Source organism: Cupressus sempervirens, chromosome 6, assembly GCF_028749045.1.
Source record: "Cupressus sempervirens isolate cs-2001-9-10 chromosome 6, ASM2874904v1, whole genome shotgun sequence".
NCBI lineage: Eukaryota > Viridiplantae > Streptophyta > Pinopsida > Cupressales > Cupressaceae > Cupressus > Cupressus sempervirens.
Genome location: NC_143123.1, coordinates 314654677 through 314678249, shown reverse-complemented (window position 1 = coordinate 314678249; position 23573 = coordinate 314654677). Strand labels below are relative to the sequence as shown.

Here is a 23573-nt window from a genome sequence, read left to right as displayed (position 1 = left end):
TGATCCAGGAAACTAAGATGAAAAAGGACTTTTTGGGGAAGATTAAGTTTAGCAACTTGATGAGTGGGGAGGCTTCAGACTCTAATGGTGCTTGTGGGGGTCTGCTAACTCTTTTTAACACCAAAAATTTTAGAATGGAATTTTCTTACAATGAAGGTAATATTCTTTTGTGTAAAGTTTTTCATATCCCTTCCAATGATTGTTGGTTCTTGCTAAATTTATATGCTCCCAACAATAAGAGAGAAAGAAAGAATTACTGGACTAGAGCTTGAAGTCTGGTATAGAGTAGTAATTTAAAGAAAAGAATTATTATGGGTGACTTTAACATTCCTCTGTTGGATGAGGAGAAGAAGGGAGGTCTGCCTCCAAATTGGGAAAGTAAACATGACCTATCAAACTTCATTAATGGTCTAGCTTTTCTAGATATGGACCTCATGAGAGGTGCCTTTACTTTGTCAAATAAATGCATTGGTCAAGACTATATTCAGGTCAGACTGGACAGAGCTCTTATCGCTCTCGACTGGCTGCAGTCTTTCTCTTGCAAATTAGCTCTTTTGCCTAGAGTGGGTTCTGAGCACTCCCCTATTTCCCTTTCAGTTGTTCCTATAGGCCCCAAAAGGCCTCCCCTTTTTCATTTTGAAAAAATGTGGACTTCCCACACTGATCTTTTAGACAAGATAAAGCTCTGGTGGAGTATTGATGTGGAAGGCACAACTATGTACAGGGTAGCTAGAAAACTTAGCAACATTAAAAGAATGGTTAAAGCTTGGAACAAGTCTAATTTTGGCAACATATTATTTGAGAAGGAAGTCCTATCTAAAAATATTTCTTCTATCCAAGCCTCTATTCAGGAGGATGGGTATGACGAGTTAAATAGGGAGGCTGAGCTATTTATCCTTTTAGAATTACACAATATTATCAGTAAAGAGGAGAAGTTCTAGAGACAAAGATCAAGGGTTAACTGGCTCAAAGAGGGAGACTAGAATACAAAGTTTTTTCATCTTACTACTCTAAAACATCAAGCTAATAATAAAATAATAGGTTTAAAGAAAGGACAGGGTATGTTGACCAAGGATGATGAAATCTTAATTGAAGCTATTTCTTTCTTCTCCTCCCTATTGTCTTGGGATCCTATGCTATCCAAAGTGGATCAGGATGACATTGTTTCCTGCATCCCTTAGATCATCCATCCTTACCATAATAAACTACTTCAGGCCATTCCCTCTAATTTGGAAGTTAGAGAAGCTCTCTTCTCTCTGCCGGTTGATAAATATCTTGGCCCTAATGGTTTACTTACTTTCTTTCTTCAATTGTTTTGGCCAGTTTTGATGAAGGATGTGGTGAAAGCTATTCAGGAATTCTTTGGGGCCAGAAGCATTCTAAAGGAGATTAACTCTACTTTTTTAGTTCTCATTTCTAAAGTTCCTGGAGCCAATTCCTTGGACAATTTTAGACCAATTGGCCTATGCAATTCTTTTTACAAGATCATTTCGAATGTACTTACTTCTAGGTTGCTCAAGCTCCTCCCTTTGATAATTTCTCAACAAAAAACTAGTTTTGTCCCAGGCAAACAAATTTTAGACTCGATTATGATAGTGCATGAAGTGATTCACTCTATAGAAGCTGGAAAAAGGGAAGGGATGTTACTTAAACTAGACCTATCAAAAGCCTATGACTAGATTGACTGGTCTTTCCTAGATATGGTGCTTAAGGCTTTTGGGTTTGATGACAAAACATGTAAGCTAATTTCTCAGCTGGTAACTACTTCCTCACTTGCAGTTTTAGTTAATGGATCCCCCTCCAATTTTTTCAAATGTTCTCATGGTCTTATTCAGGGGGATCCTCTTTTGCCTATTCTCTTCATAATCTTTGCGGAATGCATAGGCAGACTTATTGAGAAGAAAAAAAAGGAAGGGAGAATCAAAGGTATTAAACCTTCTTCTAAAAGTGCCCCTTTTACGCATCAACAATTTGTTGATGATACTATAATGGGAAGGGAAGCTTCTATTAAAGAGGCAAAGGTAATGAAGGAAATCTTGGATACCTACTCCAGAGGGTTGGTACATCTCATCAACTGGGATAAGGGTTATGTTTTCTTTATCAACACTCTTGAGGACAAACAGAAGAAAATCTCTAGAATTCTGGGATGTAGTGTGGGGAAGCTTCCCTCTACCTATCTTGGGCTCCCTTTGGGCATGAATCCTCTTAATTCTTTCTAGAACAACATTATGGAAAAATTTAGTAAGAAGCTGGTTGGTTGGAAAGGGGCCTCTCTAAGCCAAGCTGGAAAATGCCAACTGGTTAAATCCACCCTTCAAAACTTGCCTGTTTATGCTTTGAGCCTTTTTGTGATCCTTGTGAAATTTGCTGAGAGGATGGAAAAAATTTAGAGAGACTTATTATGGATGAGGGTTGAAAGGAATAAAAGGTATCACCTAGTTGCTTGGGAAAAAGTCTACCTCCCAAAAAAAAATGGAGGTCTTGGCATCAGGAAGCTAACTCACCTCAATAAGGCTCTTTTGGCTAAGCAAATATGGTGTATCTTTAGAAGCATAGGGGAATGGAGAGACATTTTGGTAAACAAGTACATAAAGAGGCCCTCTAAACATTTTACCCTCTTTAGTGAAGATATCCCAAGACGATCCGTTGTTTGGAATGGTTTTTTAAAAGCCAGGGACCTAGCAAATTCTAGAGTCTCTTGGAAATTGGGAAATGGGGAGGATATCCAGTTCTGGTCCAATAGCTGGCTTATTCAAGGCCCTCTTGTGAACAACCCTAGCTATGAGGTCTGGGTGAATGACTACATCAACCATTTTGGGCAAAAAGTTAGTAACTATAGGAACGAGTAGGGATGGATAGACCTTTATGTCATCTTTGAAATCATATTATGATAATGCTAAACTCTATGGCCCTAAATAACAATAGGGATAAATTGGTCTGGGGAGATGATGCCAATGGGCTATATACTATTGCCTCTAGGAATTCGGCCCTTTGGAGATTAAATGAGGTTCCTCCTTGGTCGAGGGCTTGGCTCCCTAGCCTCATTTCAAAAGTTAATATGTTCTATTGGCTGGCTCTATAGGACAAAATCCTCACCTAGGATAACCTCATTAAAAGAGGTCATATTATGCCCAGCAGATGTGTGTTATGTAAAGATCAGATAGAGACCAACAATCATTTGTTCATTCATTGCTCCTTCTCCAGGGAGGTTTGGGTTTTCCTCACCCAGGAGTTGGGCTTCAGCTGGTGTGTCCCTTTTAACCTTTTGGATCTCTTCTATCAATGGAAATGCATGTTCAATAGGTTTGATCTTCAGGAATTAAGTTCCTGGATCCTGCCTCATTTCTGTTGGAGCATTTGGAAGGAGAGAAATAACAAAATTTTTAGAGATAAAGAGGAGCCGACTATAGTGATAGGGAAGAAATTTTTTGCTAACATTAAGGAAAATTATTTAGTGAGGAAAGGGGGAGATATAGAATTAGGTGGCAGAAAAAAAGAGAAGGCAAAAGATAGAAAATGAAAAGACAAGAAGCTAACTGGCTTCTCCCCCCAGAAGGATGGCATAAAGCTAACTTTGACAAAGCTTCCAAGGGAAATCCTAGCTCCTCGGGAAGTGGAGGCATAATAATGAATGAAAATGGTGATGGTATTGTGACTTTTTCCCTCTCACTGGGATTTCAAACCAACCACTTTGTGGAAGCGAATGCTACGTGTAATGCTGTCAAACTAGCTTTTGAAATTGGAGTTACTAACCTTTGGCTTGAAGGGGATTTGAACAACATTAAAAAATGTATTAAAGGAAACTCTCAGCCATCATGGTTGATTGCAAATATTATTGATGAGACACGTGAGACTCTTTCCAAATTCAGTAGAGTCCACGTCACTCATATATTTTGGGAAGCTAACCCGGTAGCTGATAGGTTTGCTAATATAAGGGTCGGCACAAACCAAATAATGACATGGCATCTCGAAAATAGTTTGTCAACGGATGTCAAAAGCATGATCAAACTGGACAAGATCCAATAAAGTAAGGAGAAGATCAATGTGTAATTATGAGTATGAATGGATCAAGGGGAAAGGGTACTTCCCAAAAAGGTAGCATGGGAAATCGTAATTGCTATAATTTATTACAGACTATTCGACATGCTTTATGGGTCATTTTTTGCATTAGTAATAGGAGCAATAGAAAGGTTAATTCTTTTTGCATTCTACTCATACATAGAGGTTCCTATCAGTTATAGTGCGAGGTGCATATGAGAATTGAGGGTGTGCAGAGTGTAGATATGGTAGGAAAAAGGTGCAGAAAGGAAGAGCAGGGAAAAAGTTTGGGAGCAGCTGGATCAAGGTGGGATTACTAGATACATTACAAAATTGCATGGATTTGATCAGGAGGTAACCAACAATATGGTTGGATCATGGAAGAATGGTAGAGTAAAGGTGAATGAGGTTTCTTTCATGATCACTGAGGAGGTGATATCGACTGTTTTTGAAATCCTGATTGAGGGTTTTAAGTTCTTTAGGGAAAAGAAGCTCTCGGCTAACACTGTGTGGGATTTTGTGAAGGATGCGGAGGAATTGAAAGCCCTGAAGAAGATTGACACATACTATGTTCCTGATATCATGAAGAAACTGTGGAGTTATGTTCTGAGAGCTATAATCGAGTATATTACTCTGGACCTTAGGTTTAATCAGGCTCGTACCCACCACTTTGTTCTTTTGAATCATTTTCAGCACAACTATAAAATTTATTTTCCTTTTTACTTGTTAACTTCCATGAGCAAGGTGATGGATAGCTTCAAAAATAAACCCACTGATAACCCCACTCTACATGAGGGGCTCTTGCTGCTTATTTATTAGCACTTTAAGGCTTAGAAAATAAGCAATACCCCCCTCAGACTGAGAGTGTGACCTCTGGAAGTTCCCACTTCTCTTCAGACTTGGATGATATTCAGAGCTTAAGCTCTGAGGATGGTGGGATTTCTTCCACAGGTCTTTTCTATGTTCTTTGGTTTTTGGTTGGGCCTTGTGCTTATTATCAGCCTTTCAACTTGAACTCTTTTGGCTGGGCTTTTTACACTTATTTTCAGCCTTGTTAATGTTTTAACTCTTGGGTTTCAGGGTCCCTATAAAACCTGTTTATCTAATCAAAAACTTAAGAAGATTAGAGTTAATTAGAAAATATCTAATTACTTTAACACCCCCCCTTAAGATAAACTTAGGGAGTAGCTTATAAAAACCTTGAAACTACTATTGGAATTAGAAATGGGTCCTGACAACAAGGAATGATGAGGTACCCAAGCACAACCAAATCTCTAAAAAGAGGAGATATAGAGAAAACCACATGGAAAAAACCCTACTCCAAAAAGAGATGGAAAACACATTGAAAGAAACTAGTGAAGGAATGAAGAAGCCTCCAAACTAGGGAATGTCCTGGAAGATAGGAACAAAAAATGATCATGAAGAACACCACTAAAGCATGTAGAAGCTGCAAAGCTCTATCGAAAGTAATTGTTGATCTAAAGAACCTCCAATCAAATAGAACTTGACTAGGTTGAGAAGACTATAATTTGCATCAAATTAGGAGGCACACAAAGGCAAAAAATAAACTCAAAGATGTAGATGACATAAAATACCAAAGCCTCAAGAGTTGATCAATCAAACCAAGGAAGCATGAGAAAAAATAGAAGAACCCCCCTAATGTAGGCAAGGGTGAGGTGACAAGCAATTAGAAAAGTGGGCCAAAAGAATTTCATGTCAAGGAACCATGATCAAGATGCATACAAGAGCACATATGTGTGTGCTGAGGTGATCAATCTTAGACATGCCATGAGGCTAATGTGACGGAAGGGACACTCACTAGACAAAGGAAGATTGAAAACAAAGGCAAAACACCAACCCCCCATGGCACTTTAATCATGAGTAGTGCATGTACAATATGACACAAGATATAATGAATCCCAAGAATATAATTAATCTATACGAGTACCCTCAGATGACACTGCTCGAGTCAGAAGCTAAAACAAGGAAAAACTACTTAAATGAAAATAGAGATGGAATATGGCACTTTATCTCAGTGCACTTGCAAGAATGCATACAAATGATGTCTAAATACATCAAAAGAGATATAAGAATAATACAATAGATAGTACAAGTCATGATGAATCATCTAAAGTAATGAAATCAATCCTCAGACCTGAAACAACCAAGTTATCCACCACAATGCAAAAATATAGAAGACTAAATAGAATGTGCCTAGAGTAGAATATGTAAAAAACTAGCATCATTGGAAATATCTCAGAAAGAACTTTCCAATGCTATAAAGAATTCCCAAATCAAAGATCAGATGCTCAATATATGTCTCCAAGAGTGCAAAAATTCACCCCTAACTTTGATAGAAGAAAAAGCCATAAAAGAACGTCAAAACTAAAAAATAACTATACTACTATGACAAGCTTGGAACCATCTTTCTAGTGATATCTTATTTTCAAAAAATAGAGTTTGTATGCTTGAGATATGAGTAAAAACATGAAGGTAGGTCCAAAAAGAGCCTATGAAGGTAAAATAAGTGTTGATGCAATGCTGACATGCTGCTAATGTTAGCAAGTGACGAGCCCAAATTTGACAGTCAAATAGTCATCGAGGCAAAAAAATGCCTAAAAAGTGACCCTTATCGAAGAAAAATATATGATCACCAAAAAAAAAGAAGATTATGGAAAAGGACACTATCATTAGATCAAAGGGTCGGTGCCAAAATAAGAATCCGGTAGCCAAAAAAATTATAAGTGGTGCTGGAAAACAATTGTCTTTGGATTTTGAGTTGGAGCCAGAAGAAGAAATCCAATGGCCATAAAATCGCATGTGCCAAACTCATGTGAATAGAAAAAAAAAAACTAATTTTACCACCCAAGGCCACCACCACAAATGAACTCTTTTCCAAACAATTCGTCGTCCTCCTAAATTACATGCAGGGCAAAAATAATCATTAAAGCAAGCAGTAGAAGATGGTTAGGTGGTGGCTGATAAGTGTCAATGCGCAAGGCCTATGAGCAAAGACCCATCTCCACATTGTACATCTGAGAATCACAAGAATTGTGAAAGGTGTGTTCCACAATAAATCAATGCCTCCATCAAATCTAACCAAAACTGCTGAGTCCAAAAATTGCCTTTGATAAGCAAAAGAAATTGCCATCAAACCCACCAAAATGTGTGGCACTAAATATGAGGATTGAATCCTTCATGCTTTAATGAGGAGTAGTGTAGATGGAAAACAAAAAAGGACACATATTGGGTAGTACTCATAGCCAAGACCTAACATTGAGTTTCCTATATCTCTAAAAAAATGATGTTTTCCTACCAAAAACTATTTGACCTTCCAACTCCCATGAAGTACTCCCAACTCCAAGAAAACCCATCATGCCCAAATAACTAATTTGGTACAACATGTGGAGGTTAGAGGAAGCTTGTAACCCAAGTAACATGGGCTCTAAACAAGAATCTTGTGCACCAATGAAACATATGCACTTGAAGGAGGAGTCGTTGGACAAGAGGGTCCCCATGATTGCAAATAGAGCATAGACACAGATGATCAGAACATCAGCAAGAACATAAAGCCACGAGCCTTCTCTCCTACAAGCAATCAAGTGAAAGGATGTAGACAATACAAAACCCAAAGCATAACACATACTGTTGTCCACTTCTCCCATGAAAACATACTGGAAAATCAGGTGGAGGTTAAGACATGGGTGGGTGAAGATTGGATAGAAGGTGCACGAGTCAATGCTCCCACAAATCGTTGCACACATAACAAAAAACTCAGAGATGAGGGAGGCCACCAATTTCCAAGGGCCAATGAATATCCATTAGTGCAAAAAGCATGTAATGTGGAGGTAGAGAAAGAATTTACATAGAGAGGAGACCTGCTAACATCATTGTAAATAATCACTCCATCCAAGATCACACCAGAGTGTTATTGATAAAGGAGAAAGTCAAGATCTAATGACATATAATTGCTCCCAAAAAAAGTGGCATCCTCCATAAAGGGCAAACAACTTGAAATGTGTGGCAGCTTTGAGCACTGACTTCAAGCATTGAAGATGGGCCTATGTAGTGACTCAACCATTAATTTGATGAGGTGGTGCCATTCATCGTGGATTACACACATCACTTGGTGAAAATATCTCCTTAGCAAAAATTATGGGAAGTGAAGGTTTTTTTTCCAAAGGTTAGCTTTAAAAAAATGGCCCATAACAGAGGCATAGACCAAGGCACGGGTCCACATAAAATATGTGACCCCAATTCTAATCCTAAATAACTCCACCAAACATAGATTCAGACAAAACCCAAGGCTGATAGAGGAGCCACAAATGTCAAATCACAGGTAAATTTGTGTGAGGTCAAAGGAGGTAAAAAAGTGAGGTCTCCAATACATCATAAAGGTGGTAGAATAGACACGATAGGCCCAATAGGAACCATGTGAAGCTCAAAGGCAGCTCCACCATAAAAAAATACATGATGAAATTTTAATTTCTTTAGCCAAAAATATGGTAAAAAAAATACCTCACCTCGGTTTGTGTACCCAAGTCACAAAATGCCCCAAGTACAATTTTTTTTGCCTCATATTTCAATAGTGTCCAAATTGGGTGTATTTTATATGGAAATGGAGGTTTTTGAGTGCTCTGAGCACAATGATAATGTTCATCTTTTTTCTCAAAGTTCACCAAAAAATAGATCCCCCCTAATCCAATACAAAATTCTCTAAAAGCCATAGATCTGAGAACTGATGCCAAATCTCTCACAAACATAACATGGGCATGAAGATCTGGAGCTCTAATACCATGTTGAAGTTGATGAATTATCAACCCTACAGCTCTTAAGAATCACCTACATGTAAACACCTATCACAAAAAGAGAGAAACAAAAGTTATGGAGGCTAGAATTCCCAGATCCACAGATGACAAATTCTTGATGAGAAAAAAAGAGATTGCTATTATCAAAAGTGGATTGGTTTATAATTACAAAGAGAGATAATCCTTATAAAGGAGATCAAAACCCTAAAAAGGTCTAACCTAGGTTGCATCATAATAATTAATTATTATATACCTAAATTTTAGCTTAAGTAGACTAGAGTGAATTAGAAAATATCTAATTACTCTAACAATTGAATGTTTTGACCCTATTTGAATCTATATGATCTAGTTCAAGGGGTTCAACGACTTGTGTTTTCAATTAACTAGAATTATAAGTTGTAAATTTAAAGGGAAAATGGCTATAGAATCACAATGTGCAAGTAAAGGAGTTGGCTTAAAATTTCAAATGTGGGTCCATATATAGGCCAACACCTAGTTAGATTGATATCATTGTCATAAGAATAGTTACTATAGTTTTATTCCATGTGCAGGATTGAGTGTTAGGATAAATGATGTATATGTTTTGTGGACCTAAAAGTCTAACCCATGAGAGTATCATCTAGGAAATGGCATAGAACCTAGCCTTTAGGATAATCTACTTTGGTCTTTGAATCAGAATACAAGGATTTATCTATAGTGATACTGATGGAGCTCTTACTATTAGAGAAACTTACCTTAATAACATCTAGATGAACCAAGGTGAGAAGAATAATCAAAATAATGTACTCTAAAAAATTGCACATGAGCAAGAAATGAAAAATATTGGGAAGATATACATTAATGATAAAGTTAATAGGAAAAATATTAACTTAGGATAAAATACTATAATTGACCTATTGGAATAGCATGTACACTATCAAAGAAAGAAATTTAGAGTCATACCAGCCTCTAATGAATCACTTAGAATAGATTATACTAATAGATATCCCAAATGAGAAAGTAAGATCATCATAGAAAGTCTCCCTAATAATAGTAATTGAAATAACTAATAAAGTCATCTAGATAATGTAAACACTTCTCCGATACTTGACGAACTTATCAGAATAGCCTATGGCAACAAAGTACCCTATAAATGATGATACTACATCAACAAAACTCTTATATATGGATACATTGAAATAGATTTACACTCTAAAGAAATAAATTTAAACCTATTCTAATACTGGATAAAATTATCAATATAATTTATGTTAATAAATGGAGAAAAAGAACAACGAGTTATATAATATTAATGGAAATGTTGAGCACAAGTGTACAATATTGTATGGAAAATGCATGTAGAATTGATAGATCGAATATCAAAATGAGATATATCATTTAAATAGGAGCATTAGGGTGAGGTTACACATGGGAGTAATAATTTAGATATTATACTGACACATGATGAGGTGATCAACTTGAATATATCGATGAATGTACCAAAAGGATTTTTGTAGATGCTAATACCCATGGTGCCAAAAAAGTGATGATAAACAATGGAGAAAAAAATACAATAAATTAAAAAGGGAGAATAAAATATTATTACAAAAGAAATGAATTTGATTTATAAATAATGAGCTCAGTTTAGTGTCAAAGTAATATTGAATCACTTCATTTGAATGGAAGGCACAAAAATTGTCTTTAAAATCCCCAATGATGTGTGATCGCGTAAAATATAATGTGGTGGTTATGCTCAAAATCAATTGGATTATTAGGATTGTTACCTAGGGTTTTGAAACCCTAAGTATTTCCCTCCCACTCAACTATGTGAAAAGGTATTAAAAAAGAAAGAAGAAAGCTTTTAAATTAATAATTTATTAATTATTTTGCTTTATATAATATTTAATTCCTAAAAGATTTAAATATTAATATATTTAAATGCAAAATAATTAAATGTCAAATTAATCTAAAAGAGCATTAATCTCTCAGATAGTTGATTCCACAAGAATTAATTATTCATTATAGAATTGGTAAGTTAGGAGGAGTGGATTAAATTTTGAAGAGGAATGTAAAATAATTAATTCTTAATAGAATTAATTATTATTATAGTGTGCATAAAGATTTATGAAATTGAAGTGGGGGATATAGCAAAAGAATGTAAAATAATTAATTCTTTAATAAAATTAATTATTACAATAATGTACCCCGGGTTTGGAAAGAAGTTGGGGGCAGTTGCCAAACTTCTTTGCAAAATTTATTTAATGAGGGAAAATTGATTGTACAGGGGTTGTTCTCTTCACTGGCAGTTCTGCAACTACAGGAAAGGGAGAATATATTTTTATGTGTAGTGATTGTAACAAGGAGGAGGAATAGAAGTGTTATTTTTATTTTTCTGCAACTTGACTATAATGACAGAGATAAAATGATATTGTTTTAGTTTTGTTATGCATCTAAAATAAAAGAGAGTTTCATATATCAGATTCTAAAGTCTGAATATGATTTTTTTGGATTGAAAATGGTTATACAGTCATTTCTTTCATGTTTTAGGTGCAGTTTTGTGTTATCATTCATATTCAACAGAATAAAATAACGTTTCTTTGCACTTCCCCTGTGATATGAAAGATTGGATAGATGGTCATGTGGCTATTTGTTCATTTTTCTCTCCTCATTGTCTAGTTTATAAGTCTTATAATCGTATTTATCCCATAGTGATGGGTAAATGCTAGAAAGCCTTTGCGTCTTATGGTAAAAGACATAACCAACTATTTAAATTATTTGAATATCTTTCTAAGAGGGAGTTGTACCTCTCAATTCAGAGGGAAGCTATCAATCTCATGATAGTATTTCTAACTATTACTGGCAATTGTTCTTCTATTCGGGCATTTTGAGTCATTCTTTGTATTTAATTTTGGAAGGACAAAATTGTTTACTAACAGTTTTTGGCGACTCTATTGGGGAAGAAAGTGAAGTTCTGATGCTTTCTTTTCCTTGGATATCTGAAGGTTACTTCCCTGAGGATGGAGGTTGGCAACTCTAATTTATTTTTGGTTGAAGAAGCCTAGTGTATATTATGGTAGTGGTTGCCACTCAACCATGGGGTGCTCGGATTTGACCATTTGCCTTGGCCCAATATTCAGCCCTGCCTAAAAGATCATGGGAATACCTTCCCAAGTTTTTTGAAGACAAGACTCAAGATCCAAATGACCACATCAAAGCAGTCATTGTTGCATGTAGTGTTCTTGGTGTACAGCAAGAAAATGTATCCATCAGGCTGTTTGTTCAAAGCCTTGTGGGAAATGCCACTGAATCGTTTCAAAATCTACTAGCCAAATGTATCACCACCTGGGATAATCTTAAGGAAAAGTTCCTTGAGAGGTTTCAACTCATAACTGATACCTATCAATTGTTGACGGATCTTTTTAGAATTCAATTAAAAGAGGATGAATCTGTAAGGGAGTTTGTTGATAGATTCAACTAGAGTGTTGGTAAAATCTCTCTAGCTCATCAGCCTAATGAAATCAATCAGTTTGGGTTAAGGCATTTTGCAGTGCAAAGTTTGGTAGATGCTCAAAAAGAGGCAATCAAGTTGTATGATGACTTGATTCTTAGTGGCCTAAAATCTACAAGAACTCCACAAATGAAAGACTACCTTGGTGAACAACAACATTATCTAAAGGTTGAGCCTTCTAAGAAGAAGCTTGTTTTGAAAAAGAAAATAAAATCAGCACCTCTTGTCTCTTCTGGTGAAAATTTGATGGTTTTCCAAGAAGAAGATTTTAGAATACATCTTGTGATTGAAAGAAAACACTGTGATAGGTTGGAGCATATCATCTGCATGTTGAGTTTGATGACGAATACATCCTACAATCAACTGACTCAACGATTGGCCTTGATATACCTCCAAGTGAACAAGGGTTGGAGAGTGGAATACCAAATGAAAACTTGTTAGAAGATTTTTCAAATTTAAAACTTGATTCTTTTATATTTGGAATTGCTAATGATATTTCATCAAGTTATGTTATTTAGGAGGATATAAAAGATCAATGCATAAAAGAGAAGATTGATGAGGAAGAAACAAATTTTTTTTGTCAACTCAGCAATCAAAAGGAATGTGTGTCTTTCTTATCTGGTTGCACACAATATCTTCAGGAGCAGTCACAACCTAAAGGGTTAAAGGGGCTCAAATACTTTTCTAAAAGTATGGCTGATCGCACAATGCAAAATCCATCAAGGTGTTGTAATAGCTCCTCATGTGAGCATGAAATCAATTATGAATTGTTTCTGTTTGATCACATGGAAACTAATAAAGACTCTCCTCAACCCATGGCATTCAAAAGTGTTGAGAAAACTAAGATGGAGGCCAAGGGAAATTCTCTTATCCCCAAACCAATTCCATGTACACAATCCAAGTTAGAAGTATTTAGGTTTGACTATGAGGATGCGTTGACGGATTTTGGTCCTATGCTAGAATCTTTTTGTTTTGAGATAGACTTCATAGATAGATCCTTGGAACCTGAATCTTAGAAGGAGGAAGTTGCATATTTAAATGAGAACTATGTGGGTGATCACTTCAATAATTTTGGGAAAGACTATCACCATAAAGACTCCATTTTATTTGCCAAGAATCTCATGGAAGATGTCAAGAGTGCTGATAAGAAACAACCTATGCAAGAAGACATTGAGGTGGCACAATTGATGAGCTATAATGCTGGCTGGCTTTTTGGTTTGAACCTGTTGTTTGGAAAGCTTATAGTTGTGGAGTTTTTCTTTTCAATGGTTGCTCTCCAATTTTTAGGAATGGACTTACTTGTACACCAACCATTGTTTCACATTGGCACATACTTCTCTCAACTAGTTAATGGTTTTCCATGAGCAACCAGGTACATTCTTCTAAATATGGGCTGCTTGCCCTATTATTTGTACATAAAGTTTTTGTTGTGGTTAGGTGTAGTTTGCTCTTTAGTTTTGCTTACCAATAGTGTATGTGTTTTTGGTGTTTCCCTTCCCTTCCCTCGAGTCAATCCATTTTCAGAAAATTTTTTAGAAATGAAGGCCTTCAAGAATTGATTGGCAACACTCCATAGTCAACCAGTTGTATTATCCAAGTTCAATCCAATTTCAATTTTAAACCTCAACATGCAGTTTTAAAGTTCAATTTAAAGTTTGAAGATTTGGATGCATGATTCGAACTTCAGATTCAACTTCAAATTTAGTATAAGTGTGTATGACTGGGTTTTAGAGTTTCTGTTTGCATTGTATTCAGAAGTTAGGATTCTCAAAAAAATAAAATAATGATGGGCAACTTATATAGTAAAGTTGCATTTATCTTTTATGATCAAAAGAAATAATGTGAACCCTAGTTTTAGTTAGAAAATGCATTGGATGGAAGAGAGAGATTGGGTGGAAATAACGCTAGTAGAGGGTAGTCACCTGCAATATTAAGCACTTGCAAGAATTCTTGGAAAGATAGGCAGAAACAACAAAACTGCATTACTTTTAGAAGCTTCTATTATATTTATTAAAGGTTTTGACCTTATAATTGATCAGGTGATAGGTAAAAACCTAAATCCTTCAATGGCCTATAGTCAAAAGTATAATGTATCAAGAATTTGGAGTTCTATTTTGGTGCCAATATTGAACACTAATGTCTTGTTGGGAGTTGATTTAGAGCACACTTCCATGTGAGATAGATTGAGTAGCTTGGTTGCTTGTATCATAGAGAGATTGAGCGGCTTGAATATGTTCTCTTTGTTGAATAGGCAATAGCGTGAAGGTGGTCTTCAAGATCAACATGAAGAATAAGAACGTCTTGTTGTTGGAGTGCATAAATCTGTACACATGTTGTCAAGGTATGAGAGTAAGCCATCGATGACTGCATACAACTAGTGAAGAAGCGAATCAAGACTGGTAAAAACATGAAGAGGATTGCATCCAATGCCAGAAATATCTCCATTTTTATGTCGCGTAAAAATGATAGAAGGCGACCCAGTCTACAGCTAATATGCATCATCTGTGCATAGTTATGAATCATGTTTAAATATGCGATGAAGGAAAGCCAACGATTCAAGGAATCAATATTGCAGTCAGAAGATTGTGCCAACAATGGATATTGCTCAGAATTGCCCTAATACTCTGATGGTTGTGTTATAATATTAATATGCGCTTTCATCTCAATGAGTGTTTTGAATAGAGCTATTGTGCTTGGTGTTTTAGATTCAGAGATTTGTGGATTGCAGATCTTGTAGTATGTGTTGTGAATGATTCACACATGGGATTCACCAAAGTAAATGTTTAAGGGAGGCAAAATAATTTGGGGAAGTTCTGATTGGGCACATGAAGAAAGATGTGATATCTTTCAATAGTCTAGTGTAGCGGACATATGCAAGGAGCATAGCTCGAACAAATCATTTACGAAAGAGGAGGGTCCACTCTGGCCGGATCCTTTTATTTGGTAAGGAGACATCAGAACAATCATCATCACAACTAACAATTGCTGAGACATCTATTTCCACACAATATCAAGATTTTTGTCCACAACGATGTTGTAGCAACCTTAGCAAGTGTTAGAATGGATAAAATTCACAGCCACAAAGCCTCTTGTCCCCTCCACCATCTTCACTCTGGTTGCATAGATAGTAAAAGCATATGATATGCAAAGATTGAGTCGAGCTTCTACATCAACACGGCCTCGTGATTATTATTAAAAATTTGTTATGACATTGGTAAAGAATATGTTGGGTCATGAAAGGAGACATCTATCATGGATGATTATTCGAATAGAACCACTTGGGCGTCATTTTTCTTATTGACATAATTGGGGAATATCTTGTCAATAAAGCATATCAAAAGGCATAGCTTGAGTAGGATTGATAATTGATAGAGATTTGCCACCGGTTCACAAATGTTTATGGTTTGCATTCATGTGACTTACCTATCATATAGATATCCATGCAGCTACATTATTTTGTGAATTAAATTGCATAGAAGATATCAGGTTCACAAATATAATGTAGTCTCAACTGCCCAGATAAGCATCTCTTATAAATCACTCAATTGTAGGTAAGTGGCCTTTGAAATTCTTCCATTAGAAGATCACAAATGTTGGAGAATTCAAATTAATTCAACATCTATTGGAAAGATGAAACTAGGGATATTGGTAATGATTATATCAAATATCTATTGAAATGATGCAAGTTCACTATGATCAATGACTCTACAACCTAATGGACAACATTGGACAACAACAGATAGATATTCTGGAGTTCTTTGCATCTCGGCACAAAATGCAACCCTCAGAGAGAGCCACTGTTACCTAGGGTTTTGAAACCCTAAGTATTTCCCTCCCACTCAACTATGTGAAAAGGTATTAAAAAAGAAAGAAGAAAGCTTTTAAATTAATAATTTATTAATTATTTTTCTTTATATAATATTTAATTCCTAAAAGAGTTAAATATTAATATATTTAAATGCAAAATAATTAAATGTCAAATTAATCTAAAAGAGCATTAATCTCTCACATAGTTGATTCCACAAGAATTATTTATTTATTATAGAACTGGTAACTTAGCAGGAGTGGATTAAATTTTGAAGAGGAATGTAAAATAATTAATTCTTAATAGAATTTATTATTATTATAGTGTGCATAAAGATTTGTGAAATTGAAGTGGGGGATATAGCAAAAGAATGTAAAATAATTAATTCTTTAATAGAATTAATTATTACAATAATGTACCTGGGGTTCGAAAAGAAGTTGGGGCGCAGTTGCCAAACTTCTTTGTAAAATTTATTTAATGAGGGAAAACTGATTGTATAGGGGTTCTTCTCTTCACCGACAATTCTGCAACTACAAGAAAGGGAGAATATATTTTTTATGTGCAGTGATTGTAACAGGGAGGAGGAATAGAAGTGTTATTTTTATTTTTCTGCAACTTGACTATAATGATAGAGATAAAATGATATTGTTATTGTTTTGTTATGCATCTGAAATAAAAGAGAGTTTCATATATCATATTCTAAAGTCTGAATATGATTTTCTTGGATTGAAAATGGTTATATTATCATTTCTTTCATGTTTTAGGTGCAGTTTTGCATTATCATTCATATTCAACATAATAAAATAATGTTTCTTTGCACTTTCCCTATGATATGAAAGATTGGATAGATGGTCATGTGGCTGCTTGTTCATTTTTCTCTCCTCATTATCCAGTTTATAAATCTTATAATTGTATTTATCCCATAGTGATGGGTAAATGCTAGAAAGCCTTTGTGTCTTCTAGTAAAAGACATAACTAGCTATTTAAATTCTTTGAATATCTTTTTAAGAGGGAGTCATACCTCTCAATTTAGAGGAAAGCTATCAATCTCATGATAGTATTTCCAATTGTTAGTGGCAATTGTTCTTCTATTCGGGCATTTTGAGTCATTCTTTGTATTTAATTTTGGAAGGACAAAATTGTTTACTAACAAGGATCAAGAGGAGATGAATATTCATAGATCAAATAGTTTATGGTGGAATTATAGTTGAATGGAATCATAGATGCAATGAATCAAAGCACCACAAAGAAGATTGTCATTGAAAAAAGGAGAAGAACATGAAACAATAAAATGAGTACATAAAGGTATCCCAATCAACGGTCCAATTTTTCATCAAAGTATATGGCATCAAAAGTATAGCAAGTTTGATAGATGAACAAAGAGAAATAAAGGATAGTAACCAATGGTTAAATGAATGTCATGGAATCCTTGCTAGAGCCCTAGATGTTGCAAATACTAATGAGGTAGAACTTGAAGGTGACACAAGATGCATGGAGCATCTCATCATATTGGAGATCATCATTAGGGATACCATGCACAATACAAATACCTAGAAATCCAAGAGATATTTAGAGCATGTCCATAAATGTAGTGACCTTGGAAATCAATTCAAATATGTCTTGACTTTTATAATGTTGGTAATTAGGACAATATTTATTAGTTAGGAACAATTATGTTCTAAAAGGTAACTAAATCCTCATATATATCTAAAGGATCATGTTGACCAAAAAAATATACAAAAGATAATACACAATATGTATGGTTGATGTTTTCTTTAAATCATATGTCCAACTGTACATAATCAAATTCAGGTTTAATGAAAATTAAAAGTTATTTCTTTCAAAGGTGTGATATTGTTGTCTTTTATGATTATTTCCTTATGATATATGTTTCATGGAAATAGATACCAAATGTAGTGTCCTATGGAATGATATTTTGAATTTGTTACAGTTTGATCATGAGAGTTAGGATTGGTTGTCAAAATTAATTGTATCTTGTTGGCCTTTATGAGAAAATTTAAAATCAATAAGAATAATTGTAACACCAATTCAAATTACTTGAACTCACATAATCCATTTGGTTGATAGTCTAGGACTGTCTCATAAGGTTATATGTGTAATAAGAAAAATGCATTTTCATTACCTAAGAAGGGAAGGCACCAGTCTATTATTAATCTCTATAATTTTCTTAGCATTTTCATTTATAAGTAATTTTAAATTGCAATCAATACATTATCAAAAACATTCTTTCAAAAGTATCTTGATTAAAGCATTCTTATAGCATTCAATTATTTCTGCAATTGTGACATTCTCAAGAATCTACTTGCCATCTTAAGAGATCACCCAAGTTTTATATACACTTTTATCTGCCATAAAAAGCCTTCAACCAATAGAATAAGGTTGAGGTATAGGCTCACCCACCTAGGTCCTATGGAACCTAAAGTGCAAGGGAGGAGGAGCTAAATTGATCACTTCTATTCTTTGGCCAAGTTGGTTGAAAATTCCATCATTGAGTAGGCAAGATCATATGATTTTCAACATATTGATTTGGGAACCACCAGGTTACTCACATTGGCTTAAGATGGGATGTTGGATGAGTCCAAGTAAAAAATTGATGATATTGACACCCAACAAGATCTAAAGGAAATTATTGGAGTTGCTTACATGGTAGGAATTCACCAAGTAATGAAAGAGCTTTTTGTTGATGATGCCAATGTCAACCCTACTACTAGAGATTAGGTACAAGAAACTAAGAAAGAGGTCACTAGTGATCATGCCAATGTTGAGTGCTTTTTTTTAACCTTTTAACATATTTAATTATTGACATGTGGCACACTATTGCTTAACCCATGGGATAAAGGTATTAAATATCTAATCAAGTGACAAGGACATGACAACACTTTTATCATTACCCATAGGCTTCCGCGTAACCTCACAATCACGAGCTATCATTTTGCTTAAGTTTTGTGAGGATGCGACAAAAAATAAATTAAACTAACATTGTACAACTAAAACCTCATAATATATTTTTCTAAAAGAAGTTAACCTTCACGAGGGTTCAATCAATACTTTGATAATAACTTAAAGCACATACAAAAAATAAGGGGCAAGTTACTATAAACAAGGTAAATAATAAAGTTTTTAGCTGGGACATAAGAGATATATGACTATGAGATGGGACCATGAAATAATAAATCGAATATTTCAACACTAAATCAAAAGAATATCCTAATCAAAAGTACGCCCAAAAAATAAAGTATGACATGATGAAAAATGAACACTTTAAATATCACCTAATTATGCACCTACTCGTTCAATAGGCATCCATCTAGGCACCAATTTAGGTGCAAATGTAGATGTTAAATAACATATGCTTTTGTACTAATTTGACCTTATAGGTGCAAGATACACCACAAATAGTACCTTCTCGATAAATAACACCGATATTTTGGAAAAATAAAGGAACAAATCATTAAAATAAATGTGTGAAAATAAAACAAAATGGAGCATAAAAGTGAGCTAATTGTAGGGATTTGTTGTAGTGATTATTAATTTTTGTATGAGACTATCTCTAATGGTTTTATTTTCTTAAAGACAATTTTAAAATCTTCAAGACAAAACAATCTCATATGGAAGTTTATTTGTGGTACAAGATTTTGACCAAAGATGTTGGTTAAGTGTTGCTCAAAAATAGGTCAAGATAATTTACTAGAAAGGTGTTGTCATCATTGTGATAAATTGGAAAAGTATCCCGTTTGCATTGTTTGGTATTTTATAAATCACTCAAACAGGCTTGGTGTTCAATATTATATTAATATTGTGAAAGACATATTTGAATGAGATCAACAAAAATTTTCTTGTAGTATGCTCACAGACCACTCTAGATCAAGGTCTGCTAAGCTCTAAGAGAATAGTCTTTTGAGATAGCTTTTATCGTAGGAGATTTCTTTAAAATCTACATAGAATTATTTGAGATGTTATATTGGGAAAATTTATCCCTTATTATTATAAAATTTAGGAATCTTAAAGTTTGGGGGAAACGATTGAATCATGATCGATTGATTGAAGGGATAGGTACATATATATTATTGAATGAAATTTATTTCATGTCTATTTTTATGTTCAAGATGAGACTAATTAACTCACTAAATTATTGGGAGAGATTAGGTGTGTTTTGATATGCGAGACGGGTCCTAAAATTGGAAAATATCTAGACAAGATGAGACCCAATGTTGGTGGAGACACATAACTTGATAACCTTGATATGTGTAAAAGGTTTATGTATGTTGGAAAAGGGTAGTGTAAAGGAGGAGGATGTGTTATTAGAAGGCATGGAAGTTTGACCAACATTTAGCACTCTAATACCCATGTCACTTGATTTGTCCGTTGTAGTAGTATAAGTGATAACATGAGAGGTTAAATTAGGTATGTAATTGAGGATTTAGTGAAACATGTCTTGTGTAAAATGGAAAGATTGTGAATATTGAGAGGCTTGTGATGTAAAAGGTCTGGATAAAGATAACACACCTTTTCTTTTTGATGACGTGTTAGTGGTATTAGTAGGGACATAGAATTTGGTGATGTTGTTTGTGGGAAAGGAATTGTCAAACTCTTGTCGAGGGGTGACTCCACACCTCATAATGTTCATGAGGACTACTTGTTTATTTACTCTAATAGCTTGGTCTTTAAGAAATGCATCCAAGAGGGGAGAAATATCGAGTTGATCCTCAAGTTCTTATTCTTCTTTATCATTTGTGAGGTCCTCCACATGAGCACCATCATCATTAATATCCAAAATGGACTTTGATTTTCATTATTGGTGTTATGAGTATTAAAATGAGAAGCTATTAACTCATGGTTTGCAATCAAGTTAGAACTATACAAAAAGGATCTTAGGGGATAAATGGAAATGGATGACTTGATGAGGGTGAAAGGAAGGATAAAATTTGAATGAACACTTAATTTTTTATGGGAATGATAATGGATGAAGGATATTTAAAGGGTGAGTCTAAAGGTGATTGATGATATTTCCAATTGGAGAAAATAATACTAATATTGATAAAAAATAGACTTTAGATTTGGATGTTTTGAATGATAATGTGATTTGGGGTTTGATTTAGACTAGGCTTTTTAATTTGAACTTGGGTTAAGGATTGATTGGATTTTAGATTTTGGATTGATGTAATTGATTAGGTTTAGACTTCAAAATAACCTTAGAAAAATTAGATTATTTTGATGTATGTAAGGGATTGTGATTAATGATAATATTAATTTTTACTTGAGATAGGATAAGCTATCAAGAAAAAATGGATTAGAATTATTTGAAAATTAATAAATTAGAGAAGATTGATACCTAATCTAAAAATTCCAAATATAAAGGGCTCAAAAAAATATACTAGTTGAAATAGGCCAAGTTGTCAAGAAACACACATAGTTAGAGATAAAACTTAGGATGAAAGATGCTTTTGGGCACTTTATTAGTAGTGTGATTACAATGGGCCACTTGCCAATTTTGGTCTTTGTGGACTTATGATTTTTCTCATTACAACTTCTATATGATATACAAATTTGGAACTTTACAATTTGCTACAATTTTGAAGCAATACAAAGCAAAGAAAGGCCCTATTGCTGAAAGTGACACTTTTGTCCACACAACCCTATAATATGACTAAGGATTTGGAAATTAGACAAAAAATAATGCACTTTCAAAAAAAATGAAACCTATTTTCAACTCCAGATGTGCTTGTACAGCATTTGAAGTTGCAAAATGTAGGATTATGCAAGTATAGTCACCAAAAAATGCAATTTCTAACAAATTTGTGCACCAAAACCATAAAATAGCTGAACCATTGAAAAGTTTAGGAAATTCTACCCAATTTCAAAAAAAATTGCACCTAATTTGGAGTCCAAATGCCTGAGCTATGGCCTCTTGAAGTCAGACTGCAAAATCAAAAATTAATCTAGAGAGGGGTTGCATCAAAAAAAGATGAGGTTAAATTTTACAATCATACGATCATAAAAGTAGTTCAAATTTGGCCAAGAATGATGATTATATGGCGATCAAATTTAGGCTAGTAAAATGATGGCGTCAGTGTACCCCAGGCTTATGATGATGTCAACACCGTATCCATGATGATGTTAGTAGTATGACTATTGTATGGGCCATACAGATTAGACAAAAAAAATTGATGGGGTAGGGTATGGCGGATGAGTTGCTACTAAGTTGTGCTGATTGGATGCTATACGAAATGCTTGCATTGATTTGCTAACGTAGTGGTTGATTCAGCGCTAACGTGTCTAATTAGCTAACTAGGCTGATTAAGTGGATGCTGATGTCAGATTTTTGAGTCACTACTGAGTGATTAGATGTGGTGACATGCATCTTTTCATGGAATTCCATGTGGCAACTAGTGGATTAGTCCACGTGTGTAGGGCTTCAACAATGATTATCTTTTTTGGTGGTTAAATTCTCGTCATCGAGACTGTAACAGGGCCAGAAAAAACAAAAGTGCACCTAAGTGTTAATGACATCTATCAAAAATGTTTCCAAATCCAAGCACAAGCCCATAAATTTTGAATGACACCCAAAAATGAAAAATGGTGGCTTATTTCGTGTTGGAAATTGATTTTTCATCCGTCGATTTTGTTATTCAAAATTCCACATTCGTGGGGTGTTCAACTACAATGTAGTTTAAAAGAAATATTCCATGAGCCCTTTGTAAACAAATCTCATCATAATGTGAGGCTCTCACTGGTAAGGGGCTGCTAGGTCTATGGTCGCTTGTCAAAAATTTAATGCGGCTGGAGGATGTGGCCGAACTTATTACCAGTTCACTAAAATTTCAATATGCCCTGCTTATTTATGAGGCTGAAATAATACTAGAATAAATAGAATATTCCTGCACAATAAATATAAAATTCCTTCAAAATTGCAGAGCTGGGATCTAATAGCCCGGTTTTGCAAATTCTTTTTCTCTACGACTAGGCTGACTAGGCAAAATAATTCAAAAAATACAAATTCAAAAAATCCAGAGAAAAATATTAAATCAGATCTAAATTTTTTTTATATAAATCTAAAAATGATGATACTTGAACTGTTAATCGGGGCTTCTGGGTTTTGATTTGCAAAATTTTTTTTTCCTCACAATCAACTTTCACTCAGCATAGGCAAATTTATAGTCAATCTTCACCAAATCGACACTCTAGACGTAATGGACTCAAATGGCTATGTGTAGAGAATCTCCCTCATCTCTGATACCATGTAAGAATTTGGCTTAGGCCATAATTTACCCAAGAACTAAGAACTCAAACACAAGCACAACTATAGACCAAATAGAGAGAGTATGATCAAAATGATGATATTCATTCAATATGCCATATATGCCATATCAAGAGTACACTAGGAGTGCCTGTATATAAAGGCCTCTTGAGAGCT

General features: G+C 34.6%; 1 pseudogene; it reads left to right on the top strand.

Moving 5' to 3' along the window:
- The first annotated feature begins 311 nt into the window (after positions 1 to 311).
- The window catches only part of LOC149552453 (uncharacterized), a 178526-nt pseudogene continuing 155264 nt past the window's right edge, over positions 312 to 23573 (top strand).